The 18,879-nt window shown below is 45.8% G+C and overlaps 1 protein-coding gene across 1 annotated transcript in view; it reads left to right on the forward strand.

Annotated features, from left to right (window-relative positions):
* LOC144763009 (sodium-coupled monocarboxylate transporter 1-like) overlaps positions 1 to 18,879 on the forward strand; it is a 797,300-nt gene that overhangs the window by 354,175 nt on the left and 424,246 nt on the right. The gene's annotated exons all lie outside the window — the stretch shown is intronic.

The raw sequence follows: 18,879 nt of genomic DNA on the forward strand, positions 1-18,879 counted from the left end.
TCAGGCCAGTCACTGGGCATCCATCAATCTCGATGTTGCATTTGGGTTGTGGTCATTGTCTCTTCTTGAGATCGCTTGCAGACGACACAAAGTAACACTCTTCATCTTCTTCTGTGGACGAGTCATCCAAACGCTGTGGGCAGCGGGTGGACACTTGATGTTGTTGGTTCCTCCAGTGTTAGATTGCTCACTGCTCCTTTTGGTGGCTTTCTCCCGGTGTTGCTTCTCCCTCTCGAGCCTCCTCGACATACGCTTGCAAAATGATTCGGGATTCCACATTTTGAACACGATTTTCCTCTTGCTGGGCAGCTGTCTGGAGGATGTTCTTCTCTTCCACACCATCCACACGAGGTTCGTCGCGTTGACTTTGTGGGCCACTTGCCTCTTCCTCCACAAGATGGTGTTCGAATGGCATCAGCACGCTCCACTTTGGCATTGACTGCTTGATCGATGTGCGAGTGGAGTGCAGCCTCCATTGCTGTCGCCCGGACGTCTGAAAGTTCGTGTGAGCGGGCAAGAATTAGGATTTCCTCTAATGTAATCCGGGGCTGGCGCAGTATGAGCGTTCGCAGCGTCTTGTTGCGACACCCTTGGATTAGCTGTGCTGTTACTTCTTTGATTTGATCATCCTCTGTGCATGTGCTTGCTAATTCTCTGAGGTGTGCATGATACGTGTCCATTGACTCTCCTTCTCGTTGCCTTGCCTGCCTGAGCTTGAATCGTTCGTAGTGAGGATTAAGTTGGGGGTCAAAGTGAGCATTTAATGCGTTGACTGCTGCGTCATAGTCAGTGGCGGCACCAGTGTTTGGGAGGTGTTCGAACAATTTGTAAAAGTAGTGATCTCTTGACGGCGCCGTCTGTTTCCCTTGTGGCTACAATATATTTGTCGAGGCGGCCAACCCACACTTTCCACCTTGGCGACGCGGTAGCCAGGTCAATGAGCTCGCTAAACAGCGGAAGTGCTGCAATTTGGGAGTGTACTGGATGCGTTACCACTGGTTGTTGAGCTGCGGATCCTGGTTTGACATCGTATGGCTCCTTCTGTTGTTTTCCCCCGCGTTTCGCTAGGCGTGCTCGTGGTTCTTTTTATCTTGAGCTTTCGTTTTATTTTCTTCTCCTCTTGGAAGTCTTCCTTTCCTTACAGGCCCTGAGGTGCTTGAGTTTACCAGTGCTTGTTGTTCGCTGGAGTGCTTTGGGGTGTTTGGTTGTTCCTTTGTGTAGTACTGTGCATCAGTCTTCCTGTTTCATTCATCTGCCTGAGCCTCCTCTCTTCTGCGCATGCGCGCGTCGGCTGGCCGTGTGTGGTGCTTTCCAGGTGGCTGTAGGACGCTTCACGAGTGCGCGCAAGCTTTCTTCTTTTCTCACCGTTGGGGCAGCTATGAATGTAAACTGCCTCGTGGTCCTCTCGCCGGACCATTTCTGGATGGGCGTCGCTCCCCTTCACCACGTCTCAGCCGTGCTGGGCTCTGTTACACGGTGGGTGTCTTCTTTCCCGACTGGGACCGCAATTGTAGACATCCCACCTTCGTCGCCAGTGTGACGTTAAGGGGGGCTCACAGCAACACCAACTACTCGGCAGTCTCGAAAATACAGTTTACTACAGCAGGCATAATAATTACACAGACACGCAGATGGCTGGTCTGGACCGCAAGTCCCGTGCGACCCCGGCCCTTTTATTTATAGCTCTCTGGCCACGCCTGGCCAGAGAGTGATACATTGTGTGGGTATGATTCCGGGTTGACGCCCGGACGGGGAAGCACTAGAACGCTACAACGGCGACTACACAGGTGACTATCTTGTCACAGCCGAGTCACACCCCCTCACTCCGCACTCAATGAAAACATAAGAACCGGAGCGTTCCCGCTAAATAACCTCCAAGCAGGTGAGAGGTCAAGTAGGTGCAAGAGTCTGTGCCCTCCGATGAAACTGTGAGAACCACCACCCTACTTGGATGTGCATACATTTGTTACAAGTACCGCTAAGTGATGCATTAGTAATACTCACTTTTGTGCTTAGATTGTGACGGAAAGCACCCTCGCTATGACTGTTATACGTACACTGGTCAGTCAACAGTGGTGGCTGGTAAACCTTGAAATAGGTAGGGTGTAAAAGCATCCCTCAATCTGGACTGAAAGAGCAACACCATGAAACCCCTCCGTATTTTAAAGTGGGAAACGACCAATACCACCCCTTTTTAATTTTCCTAAGGCCAAATGGTGCATTCAATGACACAATTTTGACCTAACTTGGATAAAAATCTTAAAATTGTTAAATAGCTTTAAGGAAATATTTATATCCTTTTGTTGTGCACTGGGTGGCCTCATCTGACCCCGGGGTATGGGACTGATAATGCCCAAGAAACTTTGAAGAATAGTGTTGAGACTGAGGATTCTTCCACAAATGTTTCTAAAGGTTGCTTAAAGAACTATTAGAATTTGAGGCTGCTAACAGAATCTTGCCATGCTGGGCAACATGGCCTACAATTTTTCAACATGTTTCAGCATTTTTTAAGGTTTATTTTTACTTCCCAAGTTAGGCTATGTCTTATGACTCACACACATTGGAAGGACAGTGTGTCCAAGTAAAAGATTATTCAATTCTCACCGTCACTTGCTGTAGTCAACAGAGCCAGACACATCTCAAAAACTCTACAGCAATGCTTCTGGTTAATTTCGCAGCCAACAAATGTCCCCAATATTACACGCTCAGTTGGCAGTAGTTGTGATATCAAAAACATTTCCAGTATCAATGATGAAAAGCCCCAAGGCAAGCCATGAAAGAACAAAGCTAGTAGTAAGCGCCCTCGGGTACTAAGGGGCATGTTTATGAAGCTTCCATGCAGCACAGTGCAGCACAGCACAGCAAGCAACCTTGCTGTGCTGTGCTGCATGTAAGGGAAATGGCAGGAATAAACCGTATTTCACATAAAGCAACACATTTTTGTCTTTCCTTGAGCTGGTGCTCTTTTGACTGCCTAGCGCCAATGCAGGCCCTCTTGCGCCATGGTGAAAGGGTGCCTGCGTTGCAGACAGGATTGTTTTTGTGCAAGAAGGGGCACCTTCCAGCACAAAAACAATCTTTTGATGATTTATTTCTCTTTTAATGTGTGTCGTAGAAGAAAGAGGAAAAAACGAGGAGAAATAAACATATTTCTCCTTTACACCTCCGCTAGGGAGTCATAGCATTCTGACACATTCCCAGGTTTAGCAGAATTTGTAAATTTGGTAATGCACCAAAATCTTTTTATGGATGCTGGGGAACACCCTTGCTTTACTCATGGAACGCTTCCCTGGGGCACAGTAATGCAAAGTGGTGATTTGCGCTGCGTTGCGCTATTCTGGATTAATCAATCCATGCAGAGCCACGCAAGGTGGCCTTGCATGGCTTGATAAATCCGACTTAGGTTTTGTGTCGACCTTGTGCCCCCTGCGTGGTGCAAGATGATGCAAAACCTTCATAAATATGCCCCTACATGTTAGAAATTGGGTTACTGGTTGACTGGGTTGTGAACCCTGGTCAAGCAGCAACCATAATCCTAGTCAAGTAGTGTAAGTCAAGTGTAAGCCACCAGCAGACACTAAATTCACCTGTGCTCACCCCCTTGTAGCTTGGCACAGAGCATTCAGGCTAAACTCAGAGGCAATGTGTAAAGTATTTGTACAACACTTCAAACATTAAAACAGTGAAAACACCACACAAAAAGATCCCACATCAGGTTTATAAAAATAGAGTAATTTTTTATGAATAAAACAAGAACAAAATGACAAAAATCCTGTCCGGGAAACGGGATATAGTGCATTTGAAAGGTTTATGGTAAAATAGTGGCTGTTGGACTTGGCCCATTTGGCAGGTTCACCCCTAAACTTTTTGCCTTTTAATGTGGCCTGATACTAGTAGTTTTTGGCTTCTGCGCACTTTAGCACTGTGTCCCAGTGTAAAGTGCGTGCGCAATCTGAGTGCGTGTGGTGAGATTGGCCTGCCCTCCCATAGGAATGCATGGGGGATATGTGTGTCCATGGTAATTCCTGGGGTGAGAGGAGTGCAGGGGCGAGTTTGGTATGCGCAAACTTGTGAGAATAAATGCTGCGCAATGGTGTGCGCAGATTTATTGTGACTGGTGGAGAAGTGCCACTTTTAGAAGTTGGCACTTCTGAGTGCTTTGTGTCTGCCTGCCTGATGTGGAAAGCATTGCTGGCTTGTGATTGACTGGGGCTGGCTGATGTGCCTGGCTCCAGGAGCCAGGATGGGTCTGCCCGGTGGTGAATAGGGAGATCTGCATCTAGATGGGAGGGAGGAGTTGCACCTGGGACCTGTATAGGGCTGTGCTTTCCCTCCACAATGCTGTCTCCACCTCCTGTGGTGCGTCTAATGTCCCTGCCTTGTCCAGTGAATAGGGAGAGGGGATGAGCAAAACAAAGTGCTCCTGAACTAGTTGTAACTGTTTATCCCCTTGCCCTACAGTTTTAGACAAAGGAAATCGGTGTATAAGAAGGATCTGTGAACCCATGTAAATTGTTCGCTCTTGTTCCTGATTTGAGGGGGGCCTGCTGCTGCTGCTGGGTGCCAGGTGGAACAGCCACTGTGGACTGCCTCCCTGCTGGAGGGCCTTGTGAGCTGGCCTGCCTGGACCCAGCCTTTGTCCCCCTACCTCATTCCAAGACTTTCTTTGGCCATTGTGCTCAAGTGCCTGGGAGGCACTATATCTTGATGCCTGAGGAGGGCTTTATTTTTGATTCCTGAAGATCGCTTTACTGTCCTGAGGAGCAGCGCTTCTAATTCCCACAGTAGCACGAAAGCTGCAATCATCTGGGTAAGGGAATCCCCGGTGTGGAGATTCCCCTGCAATCCGCATTATTTCCGCACGGGAGCCCACCCCGCATACCTGCCATTTTAATGCCCCTAGCATGTGCCCATCCCCCGCCAGGGACTTTGTGCTTTGTAAATACCCCTAGCGGGTGCCCACCCCACCAGGGACTTTGTGCCTTTTAAATACCCCTAGCGGGTGCCCACCCCGCCAGGGACTTCGTGTTTAGAGACGGGTGACCACCCCGCATCACCGCCGCAGCCTGGGCTTAGCCAGGAAGTCAGGCAAACCTCTGGGACGACGTGGGCGAGGCCGCAAGCAGAAACAGGAAGCGGACTGGAGCCCACCACGCGCTCCTGTACACTGAGGGAGATGACGGAGTCCTCACCTGGGGCTCCCGAGAGCAAGGGAGAGACCCGTAGGAAGCCGAAAGTGGTGAGACCTGAGGGCGGGGCTCCTGTGTTGGAAGTAGGAGCCCCTTGTCCCGCACGTTCCCTTGGGGCTGCGGAGGCTCCACGAAGAAGCTGCAGCCACCTGTGAGTAAGGTGGAGGGGGGCCTGAGGTACATTGTCCGTTCCTGCCCCGCCACCTAACAGCCCCGTGCAACCCGGACAAAGGAGAGGACCCCACCGGAGGAGCAGCCCGTTAAGTCGAGACGGGCTGGGGGGGCTCCAGCTGTGCCGTATTACTGCTGGACCAGGTAAAGTGACACTGCTTCCGTCCTGAGTGGGCCGGCCGTTGTGGGCCGCTCCAACGTTGTGAGACCCCTTTTCTTCCTGCAATTCAAGAGTCCCCCGAGTGGGGCTCACCGCACAGCTGTGCCCGTTCTCTTTGTTCTTGTGGGGGCATAATTATTTTCTGAGCCCCGCGTGGCTCCAAGGCCCCAGTCGTTTTAGGAACCCTGTGGGGGTTCAGGGATGCCCCGGCCTCGGCTCAGTTGCTCACAGTTGCCCCGCTTGATAGTGGGCAACTGTAAGGCTTGCGGGCTAGTTCTTTTTCAGTGCACCAGAGAGCCCAGGGGTACCACAGTCTTTTGGGGCAGTCTTGATTTAATAGCCCCAGTGAGGCGCCGGAGGCACAGCCGTGCCAGGGCCCGTTTTCCCCTGATCCCAGCTGCCCTGCGAGATTGCAGGCTTCTGCAACGTTTTGCGCATGTTGCCACAAAAGGGCACACGGAGCAAGGGGCCAGTGCCCATCTTGGTGATTCTACAGCTGCCCAGCAATTAGTGGGCAGCTGACACGTTTAGGCCCAAACTCTTGCGCACCTTTGCTTTCCCTGCCTGTGCAACTAGCCCTAACTATTTGGACAAAGGGCCTTTGGGCCCCATTGAAGGCCAGTTGGCCTGAGGTCAGTACCTAATGTGATTCTTGCGCAAGGTGATTGGATACTGTGTTTATGATGGTAATTACATGTTGACTAATGGGATGTATGCGTAATGTATTTATGCCCTGTTTAATACCTCTACTAGTGTTTTATGATTAGGAGGTTGTTCTGCATATTATGGTTTATGCTAGTGAGTTTATGCTGCACTGCGTGATTTATACCTTATGTGATTATTGGTGCGTAGTGTGTTCCTAACTTTTACCAGTGGTTACTGGTTGTGCTCTTCAAGTATTATTTTGTGCTTTAGTTACTCTATGTTCTACATCTACTATTTCTACTAAGTGCTGATTCTGACAGTGGTCCATGTGGCCCTGTTATGTGTGTATAATCCCCTGTAGATACTGCCCAGTGCCAGTTGGCACAGTGTATATGTGTAATTATGATCTAATGTGTTTATGGTAATACAAAGGCTATTTTTATATATAATCTTGTGTGGAGTTGCTTTTTGTGGTGTGCCTAGGGTGTTGCTGCTGTGTGTGTGTGTTGCGCAAACACTTTACACATTGCCTCCGGGATAAGCCTGAATGCTCCTGCCAAGCTACCAAGGGGGTGAGCAGGGGTTATCTTGGCGTGTAACTCCCAAGCCCTGACTAGAGAGGTGGTCTCTGCCTGGCTTTGGCGCAAGCCTTAGCCAACCAGAGATCCCATTTCTAACATTGGTTGTCAGCGGTGAGGATAGGAATTATGTTTGCACAATACCACAGTGACAATTGGTTTCACTACAAACTCTGCATTTAGATAATCCCTTGTTTGGGATTATTATTTCTGAGTTTTTTTTATTGTTTCTCGTAAGAGTGTCATTTGTAGATTGTGTACTCTTGCTGCAGCTCAGACAGCTTGGTCCCCTGTGTTGCACGTGTCTCTGCGCGTCCTGCCAAAATGGAGTCTGCTTTCAATTTCTGTTGTCGTTTTAGATCAGTATGTATGAGTTGGTAGAGTTCTATGAAGAGAGAGACATAGCAGTGAGTGGGTCAGACACACAGTCCAAACTTAGGGACATCTTAATCCAATGGCAGAAGGATGACTGGGAACGTGAGCGCACTGAGGAGGAGAGGGCCCGGGCCGCACGCCATGAGGGTGGTGGGTCTGAGGGGAGCCCTGAAGAGTCTGAAGAGGGGGAAGAAAATGACAGGACAAGGACGCCAGTAGATAGTGAGGACCCCATAGATAGGGAGTCCCTTGCTGGGTCCAGAGTCGGGGCAGGACCCAATCCCTTTCCCTGTCCCCAGAGGAGTGGGCAGATAGGAGGGAGCACCAGCTGGCTTTGGAAAGGCTCGGGTTAGAGCATGCCAAGGAGATAGCGCAGCTGGGTGTGGAGGAGAAAAAGCTAGAGACTGAGAGGGTCTTAGCGCAGGAGAGGATGGCGGAGGCTGAGAGGGCCTTCACCAGGGAGAAATTAGCTCTGGAGGGTAGATTATCCCCTGAGTGCAGTTGTAGTTTTCTGGATTCCCCAGTGAGGGTGGAGTCCAGTGGTGGTAGCAATATAGAGTCCAGTGCAGGAAGTCCCATTCCCAGTTCCCAAAGTATGGTACCTTGTTCCCAAGAGGAAGAGTACAGGTTGAAGTTCAGGGGCAGTAAGAAACTGTCTCACCAGTCTTGGGAGAAGTTTGCAGATGAATGTGTTGAGGCACTGACTGATTGGGTGATGGTTAACCCAGAACCTGGTTATCACAAACTGTTTGAACTGGTTCTCAAAGAGCACCTGCTTAGTTGTTGTTTGCCGGAGTTGCGCCATCACCTGTTAGGGTGTGGGGTTTCTGATCTATTGGAGCTCACAATGGAAGCAGACCGCTGGTAAAGTACCTGAGGTTCTGCAAAGGCGTTGGGGAGGGATCCCAAAAGTAGTGTCTCAGGTATCTTCCACCAGTGGTGAAAGAGGTTCAGAGTAGCCCAGCTAGGTCCCAGAGTAGTGAGAGGGGTGTAGGTGCTCACGTCCTGTCTCAGTGGAGTAGGAGCGAGTGTGGGACTGAGTGTTCGCAGGTGCCCGAAACCCAGTCTCAGAACCTGGATGGTTTCTTCAGGGACACCAGGTTGGGGGCCTAGGTTGTCCTGTTACTCCATTTGAGGAGGATCTCCTAGTGTCTAGGGAACCTGGAGCATCTGTAAATAGAGCAACAGTGGTTCTAGTGTCTGGCAGTGCCACTCCAGTTGGGAGGGCACAGAAGTCCGAAGTGAGGGGTGAATGGGGGATGTGTTCCCCAGTGGAAGAAGCAGTGGGTCAGGGACCAGCCATGGAGTGACCATGGTGACACCACTTCTGTTCTGGGGGATCTTTGCGCACTGTCAGGTGGACAGGGGATGGGAGATCTGCGCCAGACAGACTGTCACACGACATATGAGTCATGTGTTACCCTTGGGGGATAGTGTGTGAGCCCCCAGAAGTCCTTGAGTACCAGGCAAGTACTCCGCCGGAGGGTTTAGACCCAAGGTTGGGAGGCCAGGTTCAGGATCTGCCTGACCTGGAGGGAAGGACATCTGTAACCGGTATCCTGACCGGTTCATCTTCCAGGGGTACCACTCCAGTTGGGAGGGTGCAGAACTCTGGAAGGGGGTGTAGAGGGAAGGAGTCCTCGCCTCTGACCCCGGTGCAACCTGAGGGGTTAAACCCTAGGTTGGGAGACCAGTTATGGGAGAGAGGTCCTGAACTGGTGGGAGAGTGGTGTTCTACGGGTACCTCTCAAAGGAAGAGAGGGCGGAACCCTAGAAGGAGAGGTAGGGGAGGAGAGCCTCACCTGTGACTTCTGCTCAGCCTGAGGGTGCAGACCCTAGGCTGGAGGATCAGTGGCAATCTAGACCTTCCCTGATGAGGGGAAGAGTGAAGAATGGCTACTATGTGCCAGGGATAACTACCCCCCACTCTGTGAATGGGCAAGGACCAGTGGCATCTGGGTGGCCTGGGGCCTGGTCCTGGACGCGGAAAGCTAGGGAGTATCAGTGGGGTAGACCAGTTGCTCTGGACAGCTTTTTCAGAAGGAACCACATGGGTTCACCATGGCGTAAAACAGGAGAGTGTCCCTGCAGTTGCGGGCCCGCGTCCGTGTTCTATCGCACCAAAGCAGGGAAGCCCATCACAGTGGTGATTGGTCTGCCCTGTGTTTTGGCTGGAAGGGGTTGTGTTGGCCCTTTTGGCAGGTTCATCCCTAAACTTTTTGCCTTTTAATGTGACCATATACTAGTAGTTTTTGGCTTCTGCGCACTTTAGCACTGTGTCCAAGTGTAAAGTGCGTGCGCAATCTGATTGCGTGTGGTGAGATTGGCCTACCCTCCCATAGGAATGCATGGGGGATATGTGTGTCCATGGTAATTCCTGGTGTGAGAGGAGTGCAGGGGCGAGTTTGGCATGTGCGAACTCGTGAGAATAAATGCTGCACAATTGTGTGCGCAGATTTATTTTGACTGGTGGAGAAGTGACACTTTTAGAAGTTGGCACCTATGTGTGCTGTGTGTCTGCCTTCCTGATGTGGTATGCATGTCTGGCTTGTGATTGACAGGGCTGGCTGGTGTGCCTGGCTCCAGGAGTCAGGATGGGTTTGCCCGGTGGTGAATAGGGAGATCTGCATCTAGATGGGAGGCAGGAGTTGCACCTGGGACCTGAATAGGGCTGTGCCTTCCCTCCACAATGCTGGCTCCACCTCCTGTGGTGCATCTGATGTCCCTGGCCTGTCCTGTGAATAGGGAGAGGGGCTGAGCAAAACAAAGTGCTCCTGAACCAGTTGTAACTGGTTCTCCCCTTGCAGTTTTAGACAAAGTAAATCGGTGTATAAGAAGGGGCTGTGACCCCATGTAAAATGTTCGCTCTTGTTCCTGGTTTGAGGGGGGCCTGCTGTCGCTGCTGGGCACGAGGAGGAACCGCCACTGGGGACTGCCTCCCTGCTGGAGGGCCCTGTGAGCTGGCCTGCCTGGGCACAGCCTTTGCCCCCCTTCCTTCATTCCAAGACTTTCTTTGGACACTGCGCTCAACTAGGGATTGAGAGGCCTAGTAGTAGAGTTGGAGACCTCATCAGTGTGTTTAGTGCTGTTCTAGTAGGTAACCCCCCCCACAGCAGAAGCCTTGTCACACTGCTGACCTTTTCGAAAAAGGAGTTTGGAACCTCATATGATGCATTCTGCAGCATGTAAAGAATTAGGGAAGGTAGATGCTTTTATAGAGTGCAGCTCTGCCCAGTATCGACAAGGAGAGTTTCCTCCAGTGATCGGCATCTGCCTTGTGGTCTGCCAAGATTCTGCCCAGGTGATTGCGCATCTAGACTGCATGGTCCATGGTAATATAAACCCCTAGGTGGTTTTTGAAACCTTCTGCAGTCCACTGTAGCTGAGCTTTCCAGGTCAGCAAGTATCTCCAAGGAGTGACTGTGAAGGCCACTGATTTGTATCAGTGTGAGAATGGGCCCTATAACCCCATTTAATTACCCACATTTAGTTCTGCAGTTTGTGATACCATCATGCCTCTTCTTGACGAACCAAAGAAAAGAGAAAGAGACGCGGGTTAATACAGGCCTGGCATGCAAAATTCCACAAACAGTAACAAATGACTCTATCCTGGAACAGGTGGGTGGGGTCCTGATCACAGCAGACCAATCAGAAGAAAGCACAGGAAGGGACAAAAAACACCAGTCCCGACGAGTCCCTGGACATTTGGACCAAAGAGTCGTGGACGCTGCAAGAGAATGCTTTATGGCCCGCTGCAACTCAGGAGAGTTGCAGAATTGCAGGTGAGTGATTCGTGGGAGGGAGCAGGAGGCGGTGGAGGCTTGGGCAAAACATATAACACTACTGGTCTTCCTGATTACACTATTCCTCGTCGCCCACTTGCCTGACTTGGAAAGGATTCGTTTTCTTTATGCTAGGCACAGATTTTTTAAATAGCACTTATCACCTTTGTTCTTAAGAGCACACCTAGAAAAAGAGCACCATTATTGAATTGATATATACTCCTTTGCTAGGCACTAGTGCTTGCATAGCAATAGAGGCTATCTAAGGATAAGAATCAGCTGCAGTTGTTAGAAGCATTCGCCTTGATAAATGGGAAGTAAAAAGTCACGGGAGCCCTAAAAGGAAAAAAACTAAGATGCTCAGACGACGGCTCTATGTGAGGTTGTTTTCAGAACCAGGTTGGGTTACCCAAGGATATACCTACTATGTTCACTCTCACAAGTGAGGTGATGGTTTGAAGCCAATAGAGAAATAGACACCAGTCTTATACTTACCGCCCTTTTTTTTTAATTCCCAGAGGACTCTGACGGCACCATCCTTTCAAGGGCTACCTAGAAAGAAAGGAGAGAAAACCTACCATCAGCCACATCTTGACAAAAAGGAAATCAACAACACTAGAAACCTCATGGAAACCCCAGAGACATATACATCTGTATCAGATCACTGAATGAAAATCTCAAAATTCAGAAGCCTACACAGCCTCCACATCCTTATATCCTCGATGCCCTCCTAAACATTGTGCCAGAAGTTGGATATGGCAATATGGAGGCTGTGGTTAATCATATTTCAGAGCCAACATAAACTGGAAAAGGCGATAGAACAGTTCCTGAATATGGCTGCAGAGGGCAGGGAGAACCTTCATAAAGCTTTGACCTCTCCAACACAATCCAAGGACACAGCTATAGGCAGGTTGACAGATGTACTTGGTCAGCAAAGAGCTCTTACTGCCTTACTTTCGGTGGTCCTACAGAAATATGTTGGGAGGAGGGCCCAGACCTTTTCTATAATAATTTTGTGCACCAGGCACAGGCAGCTGCATGTCCCGCCAACAGATTGAGTCAATACCTGGGACGGTAAACAGACATAATATCGATGCAAAAATATCGACAGGACATAATATCGAGGTAAAAATATAGACTAGACAAAATATCGACCAGACATAATATAGACTACAAAAATATCGATTACTATCGATATTAATAGCCAAAATATCGAATCAAAAATATAGACTAGACATAATATCGACTAGATAGAATATAGACAACAAAAATATCGAAAATAAGGTAAGTGTTTTATAATTTGTAATAATTGTGTAATATAAATCTGTAGCGGGTTGTGGGTTTATAGGGGAATAGGGTGGGAAGTAATTTAAATATAATTAATTAAATCTGTAATATAATAGTAATTGTTAATTAATTATTAATTGTTAATTAATTAAAATATAATTGGGAATTAATAATAATTGATTAATTGATCAATAATTACATTTTCGTAAAATATTTTCTGTAGCGAGCTGTGGGTTTATAGGGGAATAGGGTGGGAAGTAATTTAAATATAATTAATTAAATCTGTAATATAATAGTAATTGTTAATTAATTATTAATTGTTAATTAATTAAAATATAATTGGTAATTAATAATAATTGATTAATTGATCAATAATTACATTTTCGTAAAATATTTTATGTAGCGGGTTGTGGGTTTATAGGGGAATAGGGTGGGAAGTAATTTAAATTTAATTAATTAAATATGTAAATTAATAATAATTGTTAATTAATTATTATTTGGTAAATAATTAAAATATAATTGTTAATTATAAATATTTAAAGAATAAATAAATAATAATTAGTAAATTAATTTCTGTAGTGGGTTGTGAGTTTATAGGGGGATAGGGTGGGGAGTAATTTAATAATAACTAATTAAATGTGTTAATTAATTACATTTGTTAATTGATTAATAATTGACCATTAAATAAAATTTACTTTGTAAATAAAAGTAATTGGTTTTGGAAATTAAATTTAAGTTTTGGGTTTTTGGGTAAAGGGGTATTTTTAGGGTTCAGGGTCAGTTTTGGGTTTTTGGGTAAAGGGGTATTTTTAGGGTTCAGGGTCAGTTTTCAGTTTTTGGGGTAAAGGGGTATTTTTAGGGTTCAGGGTCAGTTTTCAGTTTTTGGGTAAAGGGGTATTTTTAGGGTTCAGGGTCAGTTTTCAGTTTTTGGGTAAAGGGGTATTTTTTGGGTTCAGGGTCAGTTTTCAGTTTTTGGGGTAAAGGGGTATTTTTAGGGTTCAGGGTCAGTTTTCAGTTTTTGAGTAAAGGGGTATTTTTAGGGTTCAGGGTCAGTTTTCAGTTTTTGGGTAAAGGGGTATTTTTAGGGTTCAGGGTCAGTTTTCAGTTTTTGGGGTAAAGGGGTATTTTTAGGGTTCAGGGTCAGTTTTCAGTTTTTGGGTAAAGGGGTATTTTTAGGGTTCAGGGTCAGTTTTCAGTTTTTGGGTAAAGGGGTAGTTTTAGGGTTCAGGGTCAGTTTTCAGTTTTTTGGGTAAAGGGGTATTTTTAGGGTTCAGGGTCAGTTTTCAGTTTTTGGGTAAAGGGGTATTTTTAGGGTTCAGGGTCAGTTTTCAGTTTTTGGGTAAAGGGATATTTTTAGGGTTCAGGGTCAGTTTTGGGTTTTTGGGGTACAGGGGTACTTTGTAAAAATAAAGTAAAATAAAGTAAAATTACATTTAAATTAAATTAATTAAATAAAATTAAATACAATTAAATTATATTATAATAATTTTCATTAATTTATATTAAAAAAATTATTATATACTTACCAATACTTACGTTGTAATGGTATGCGTTGTAAAGGTATATGCGTTGTAAAATCTTGCGTTGTAAATGTATGTGTTGTAAAAGTTTTTGCGTTGTAAAAGTTTCGTTGTAATGGTAGGCGTTGTAAAAGTATGCGTTGTAACGTCATACATCCCTGGAGTGGGAATAGTAATTTTTACCCCTACGCTATCCAGCGCTTTCCCTACTGTTGCACCCACTGGAGTGGGAATAGTAATTTTAACCCCTACGCTATCCAGCGCTTTCCCTACTGTTGCACCCACTGGAGTTGGAATAGTAATTTTAACCCGTATGCTATCCAGCGCTTTCCCTACTGTTGCACCCACTGGAGTGGGAATAGTAAATTTTACCTCTACGCTATCCAACACTTTTGCTAATGTTGAACTCACTATAGTTGTAACAATAAATTTTAACCATTTTCTATGCTACGCTAAAAATGTTATATATGTTTATTTAATAATATGTTTTTATATATATATATATGTATTCTTTTTGGTGATATAATTTTTTTAATTATATTAATTATTTATTAATACTACATTTATTTAATAATTATTTCTAAGTTTATATTAAATATATTTATTACTATATTAGTTTTAACTTAATTTTAAAACATTTAAAAAAATCGATATTTTGACTGTCTATATTTTTGTAAGTCGATATTTTGGAGTCGATATTTTGGTACTTACCTGTTTGAAGATAGGGAGTCGATATTTTGTCTCTCGATATTTTTGACTCGATATTTTTGTATCTCGATTTTTGTGAGGTCGATATTATGTCAGTGATCCACCTGGGACCCTTACTTTCAGGAGAATTACAAACCACCTACCAGGCATCCAATCCCCAAGAAACTATCCTGTATGGAGAAATAAATAAGAATATACTTGAAAGTCTATGGGTGGATGAGGAAACATATAGGGTGAGGCTCCGACTTATAAAAGAGGCGCCAGACAAGAAGCTGAGGGCCCTATACTATTGTGTTAAAGATATAACCTCTTACCCTTTATGGCCAGGAAACAGAAAATCCTGTGGAAGATCTATTTAGAACAATATCTGGCTTTGCTTCATCCCCCTGTTAAAAAATGGGTATGCCAACATACACAGCTGATGCTCGAGAGAGCAGTGGAAATAGCCAGTGGCTTTAAGGGAGCCCATGAACTCCAGAAAGGGTGCAAGGACAGCAAGTTATGGAGCAACAATACAGAATGCTCAGACCAGGTTATACCAGAAGGCCAGAGCTGCTGACCTTAGTACCTAGGCCTGTGCCCAGATCCCCAATGCCCAGATCATAATGTTTTCAATGCAGACAATTTGGTCATATTGCTCAGTAATGTTCCCAGAAGGAAAAGCCTGGAACACAGCCTCCGATCAGGTAGACCCCAAAGTAGCATGTCCCCAATTCTTTCCTAAGGAGGGGTTATTGTATCGAAAGGGAGGTAGAAATCAACCCCAGCAGTGGTCAATCCCAGCTTTCTTTCGTGAGAAATTTCACCTCCTGGCCCATAGTCATCTTCTGGGTGGGTATTTTAGTACCGAAAAAACAGAGAGTGTCCTTTTTAGATCGATTCTATTGGCCCGTAATATTCCATCAGGTGAAAGCTGGGAATGCTGCATGTGCCAAAAGAATAGTCGGTACCGGCCTTACTGGTTTTCCTAAAGCCTCAATCTGTAATTGAGGAACCATTCGCCAGAGTAGGAATCGGCATAATTGGTTCCCTTCTTCTTTCCCGTAGTGGCTGCCATTATGTCCTTGTTATGATGGACTACGCCACACAATATCGTGAAGCAGGAGCCCTTTGCCACCCTCAACACCACATATATAGCAAAAACAGTGATTATCATATTTTCAAGAGTAGGATTAGCTGACAGATCAAGGAACCCTATTCGTTTCACGGCTTATGAGGCAAGCGGGTCATCAATTGGGCATCAAAGAAAAATGCACCGCTGCCTGTCACCCCCAGAATGACGGCATTGTGGAGCGGTACAATGCTACTCTTATGAGCATCCTGAAAAAACGTCTAAATGTGGAAACCAGAAAATGGGAGGAAATGTTACCTTTAGTGCTCTTTGAAATCCGATGTAAAGCACAGAAAGGTACTGGGTATTCACCATTGGAACAGGAAAGAAATTAGACAAAACCCCTCTTGGACTATGTTACTAGTCTTAAAACCCACCCGAGTCAGATCCAGAACATAATGAGAGCCAACCTAGAGAATGCCCAACAGTCCCAAAAATCCCAATATGATAAAAAGATGAAGGCCTCAGCCTTATAGTAGGAGACTCTTCCTCAGAACACAAGCTCCTAGGTCAATGGCAAGTCCATTTAAAGTACTGGAACAAGTGACCCCTGTTACTCATCCCATCGAGATGAATACAGATAAAATGGTGTCCCAGATCTACCACATAAACCTGTTAAAAAAAGTTGGAGTGTCCCTTACCGGTTCTGTTCGGGAACTATAAGGAAGAGTGCCCCTTGTATGTTCAATGTATTTACCTGGACCTCCCAACTAGTCTGAAGAACTCACAGACAGGACATGGCCTCTTCGTGAGGTGTTGTCTTTGGTTCTCGGCAAGACCACCATATTGGACCACTCCATCCATACACCTCTCTGAGAAAATGTATGCCTGAGGCCATATGGTATCCCTGCAGCACATTGAGAAGCCATTGAGAATGTTATTGAACTCTTCCAGCCGTCCTGGTGTCAAAACCAGATGGGCCCATTTGTTTTTGCATAGATTTTATAGAACTCAATAAAATCTCCAAATTTGATACTTCTCCCCTCCCCAGAGTGGGTGAAATGATAGAGAAGCTTGGGGGGGCAAAATGCATAAGTACCTTGAACTTATGCAAGGACCATTGGCAAGTTCCATTAAGAGAACAGGGGTTTGTATCACTTCACATGCTTCCTTTTGGGCTACATGGAGCCAGGGCAACATTCAAAGTCTTATGAATACCATTCTGAATCCTTACAAGAAATACACTGCTGCTTATATAGATGACATTGTCATGTATAGTTCTAAATGGGACCAGCTCCTAAAACACCTGCAGAGAGCGAATGGTGGACTAGGCACCAGTGGGCTGAAGATTATGTTATGTTATGCTAATTGTGAATTTCTAAAGCGCACGTTCACTAGTAGGTCTCTTGGCGCTAGGTTTAGAGTACGAGGAATTGAAACCGGAAACAGCCTAATTATGTGCTATAGTAAAAAGCCACGTCTTAAGCCATTTTCTGAAACACAGATAGTCTTCTTCAAGTCTCAGGGTAGTAGGCAGAGAGTTCCACAATTCCGGGCCCAGTACAGAGAACGGAGACCCTACGGTGCGTTTGCCTCTGAATCTTGGTGCTACCAGTAGATTCATATGCATGGATCTAAGGGAGCGCTGAGGGGAGTATTTGAAGATTCTCCAAGATATAAATTTGGGACCCATACCATGTATGGCTTTGAAAAGGATGCTTCCAGTTTTAAACAGAGATCGCTGTTCCACCAGAAGCCAGTGGAACTCTTTCAGCAGCGGTCTAATATGGCACCATCTATCTTGCTGGTAAATAATGGTGGCAGCTTGATTCTGAATCGTCTGCGGACAATGCTTCTGGTTTTGCAGGAGGCCAAGGTACATCGCTTTTCCATAGTCAATTTTGGAAAGGATCAAAGTGATAATGACCATCCGCAATCTTCATTGGCTTCCGATTGAGCAAAGAGTTAAGTTTAAAGCCCTCTGCTTAACTTTTAAAATCCTCAACCTAGCCTCTCCCCCGATCCTTGCACAGACTATTCTGCACTATGTTCCTACCAGAGCTCTTCGCTCTGCTAGTCTTAACCTTGTCATAGTGCCTCGTTTTAAAAGGGCTAGAGTGGGTGGTCGCTCGTTTTCAGTGCTGGCGGCTGCTCTTTGGAATTCTCTTCCAGCTCCACTCCGCTCAATTTCAGATCTGCTTCCTTTTAGGAAGACCTTGAAGACTTTTCTTTTCTCCACAGTTTAGCCTGTTTTTTGTCCAGCTTTCTTAATCGTGTTGTGTTATTCAGATCTCCAAGCGCCGGGACGCCACTTGGCTGCGGCATCCGCGCGCTATATAAAAAATAGTTAACATAACATAACATAACATTTGTAAGCTGGCCTCAATGCTGAAAAATCATCTGATCTTTCGCAGTTTCCGAAGTTGAACAAAGCAAGTAGTGGTAACAGAGCCAATCTGCAAACTCATAGAGAGAGCTGAATTTATTTGTATGCCCAGGCTCTTAATCACAGGCTTAGAAAGAGGAGCCGCGCCTAACTCCAAAGGCCAGTGTGCGGGAGTCCAATGCAGAAGTTTGTTTTTGGAAATAATAATTTTGTTTTTTTCAAAATTCAGTTTTAACTGGATGCTCTTGATTCAGTTCTTGATGAAAAGCATTGAGTTCCTAACAAATTCCTCCTATTTAGTTGACTCTTCAATGGTGAGAATTTGCTACATATCATCAGCATAATTTTAAATGTTAATCCCCATCTGACGGAGGCTGGATATGAGTGGGCGTAGATACACATTGAAGAGAATCGAGGAGAGAGAGGAGCTTTGCGGGACTCCACAATTCATATTTACAGTATTGTACTTGTAGGCTGAGAGCCACACCGATTGCTTGCAGCCCTCTAAAAAGGATCTGAACCAACTCAAGGCAGTGCCTTTAAGACCAGTTGCAACAATGAGATTCAACAGTACTTCATGGTTGACGGTATCAAAGGCTGCAGACAGGTCTAAGAGAATCAGAGCCTGAGTGCAGTCCACATCCGCATGACCTTTTAGATCATCTATAATGGAAAATATAACAGATTCGGTGGAGTGTGATGGGCAAAAACCTGCCTGGTGGGTGTCCAAAAAGTTGGTTGCCTCTAAGAAGGAACTAAGACAGCTGGCTATATACGTCTCCAATAATTTAGCAGAAAAGGGAAGGAGAAATAAAAGCCTGTAGTTATCCAGCTTAAGAGGGTCAATACCTTACTTTTTTTGCAACAATGGGATGACCATTGCTTCTTTGAAGCCTGAAGGCACAGTACCTTGGGGGATATAATGATTCAAAAGGTCAAAGAAAGTGTCTGGAAAAGCCAGATAGATGGCTTTTAATATGTGGAGTGGACATACCTCCTTGGGGTAACCTGATTTCACTATGTTTAC

Source organism: Lissotriton helveticus, chromosome 1_1 (genome assembly GCF_964261635.1).
Source record: "Lissotriton helveticus chromosome 1_1, aLisHel1.1, whole genome shotgun sequence".
Taxonomy (NCBI): Eukaryota; Metazoa; Chordata; class Amphibia; order Caudata; family Salamandridae; genus Lissotriton; species Lissotriton helveticus.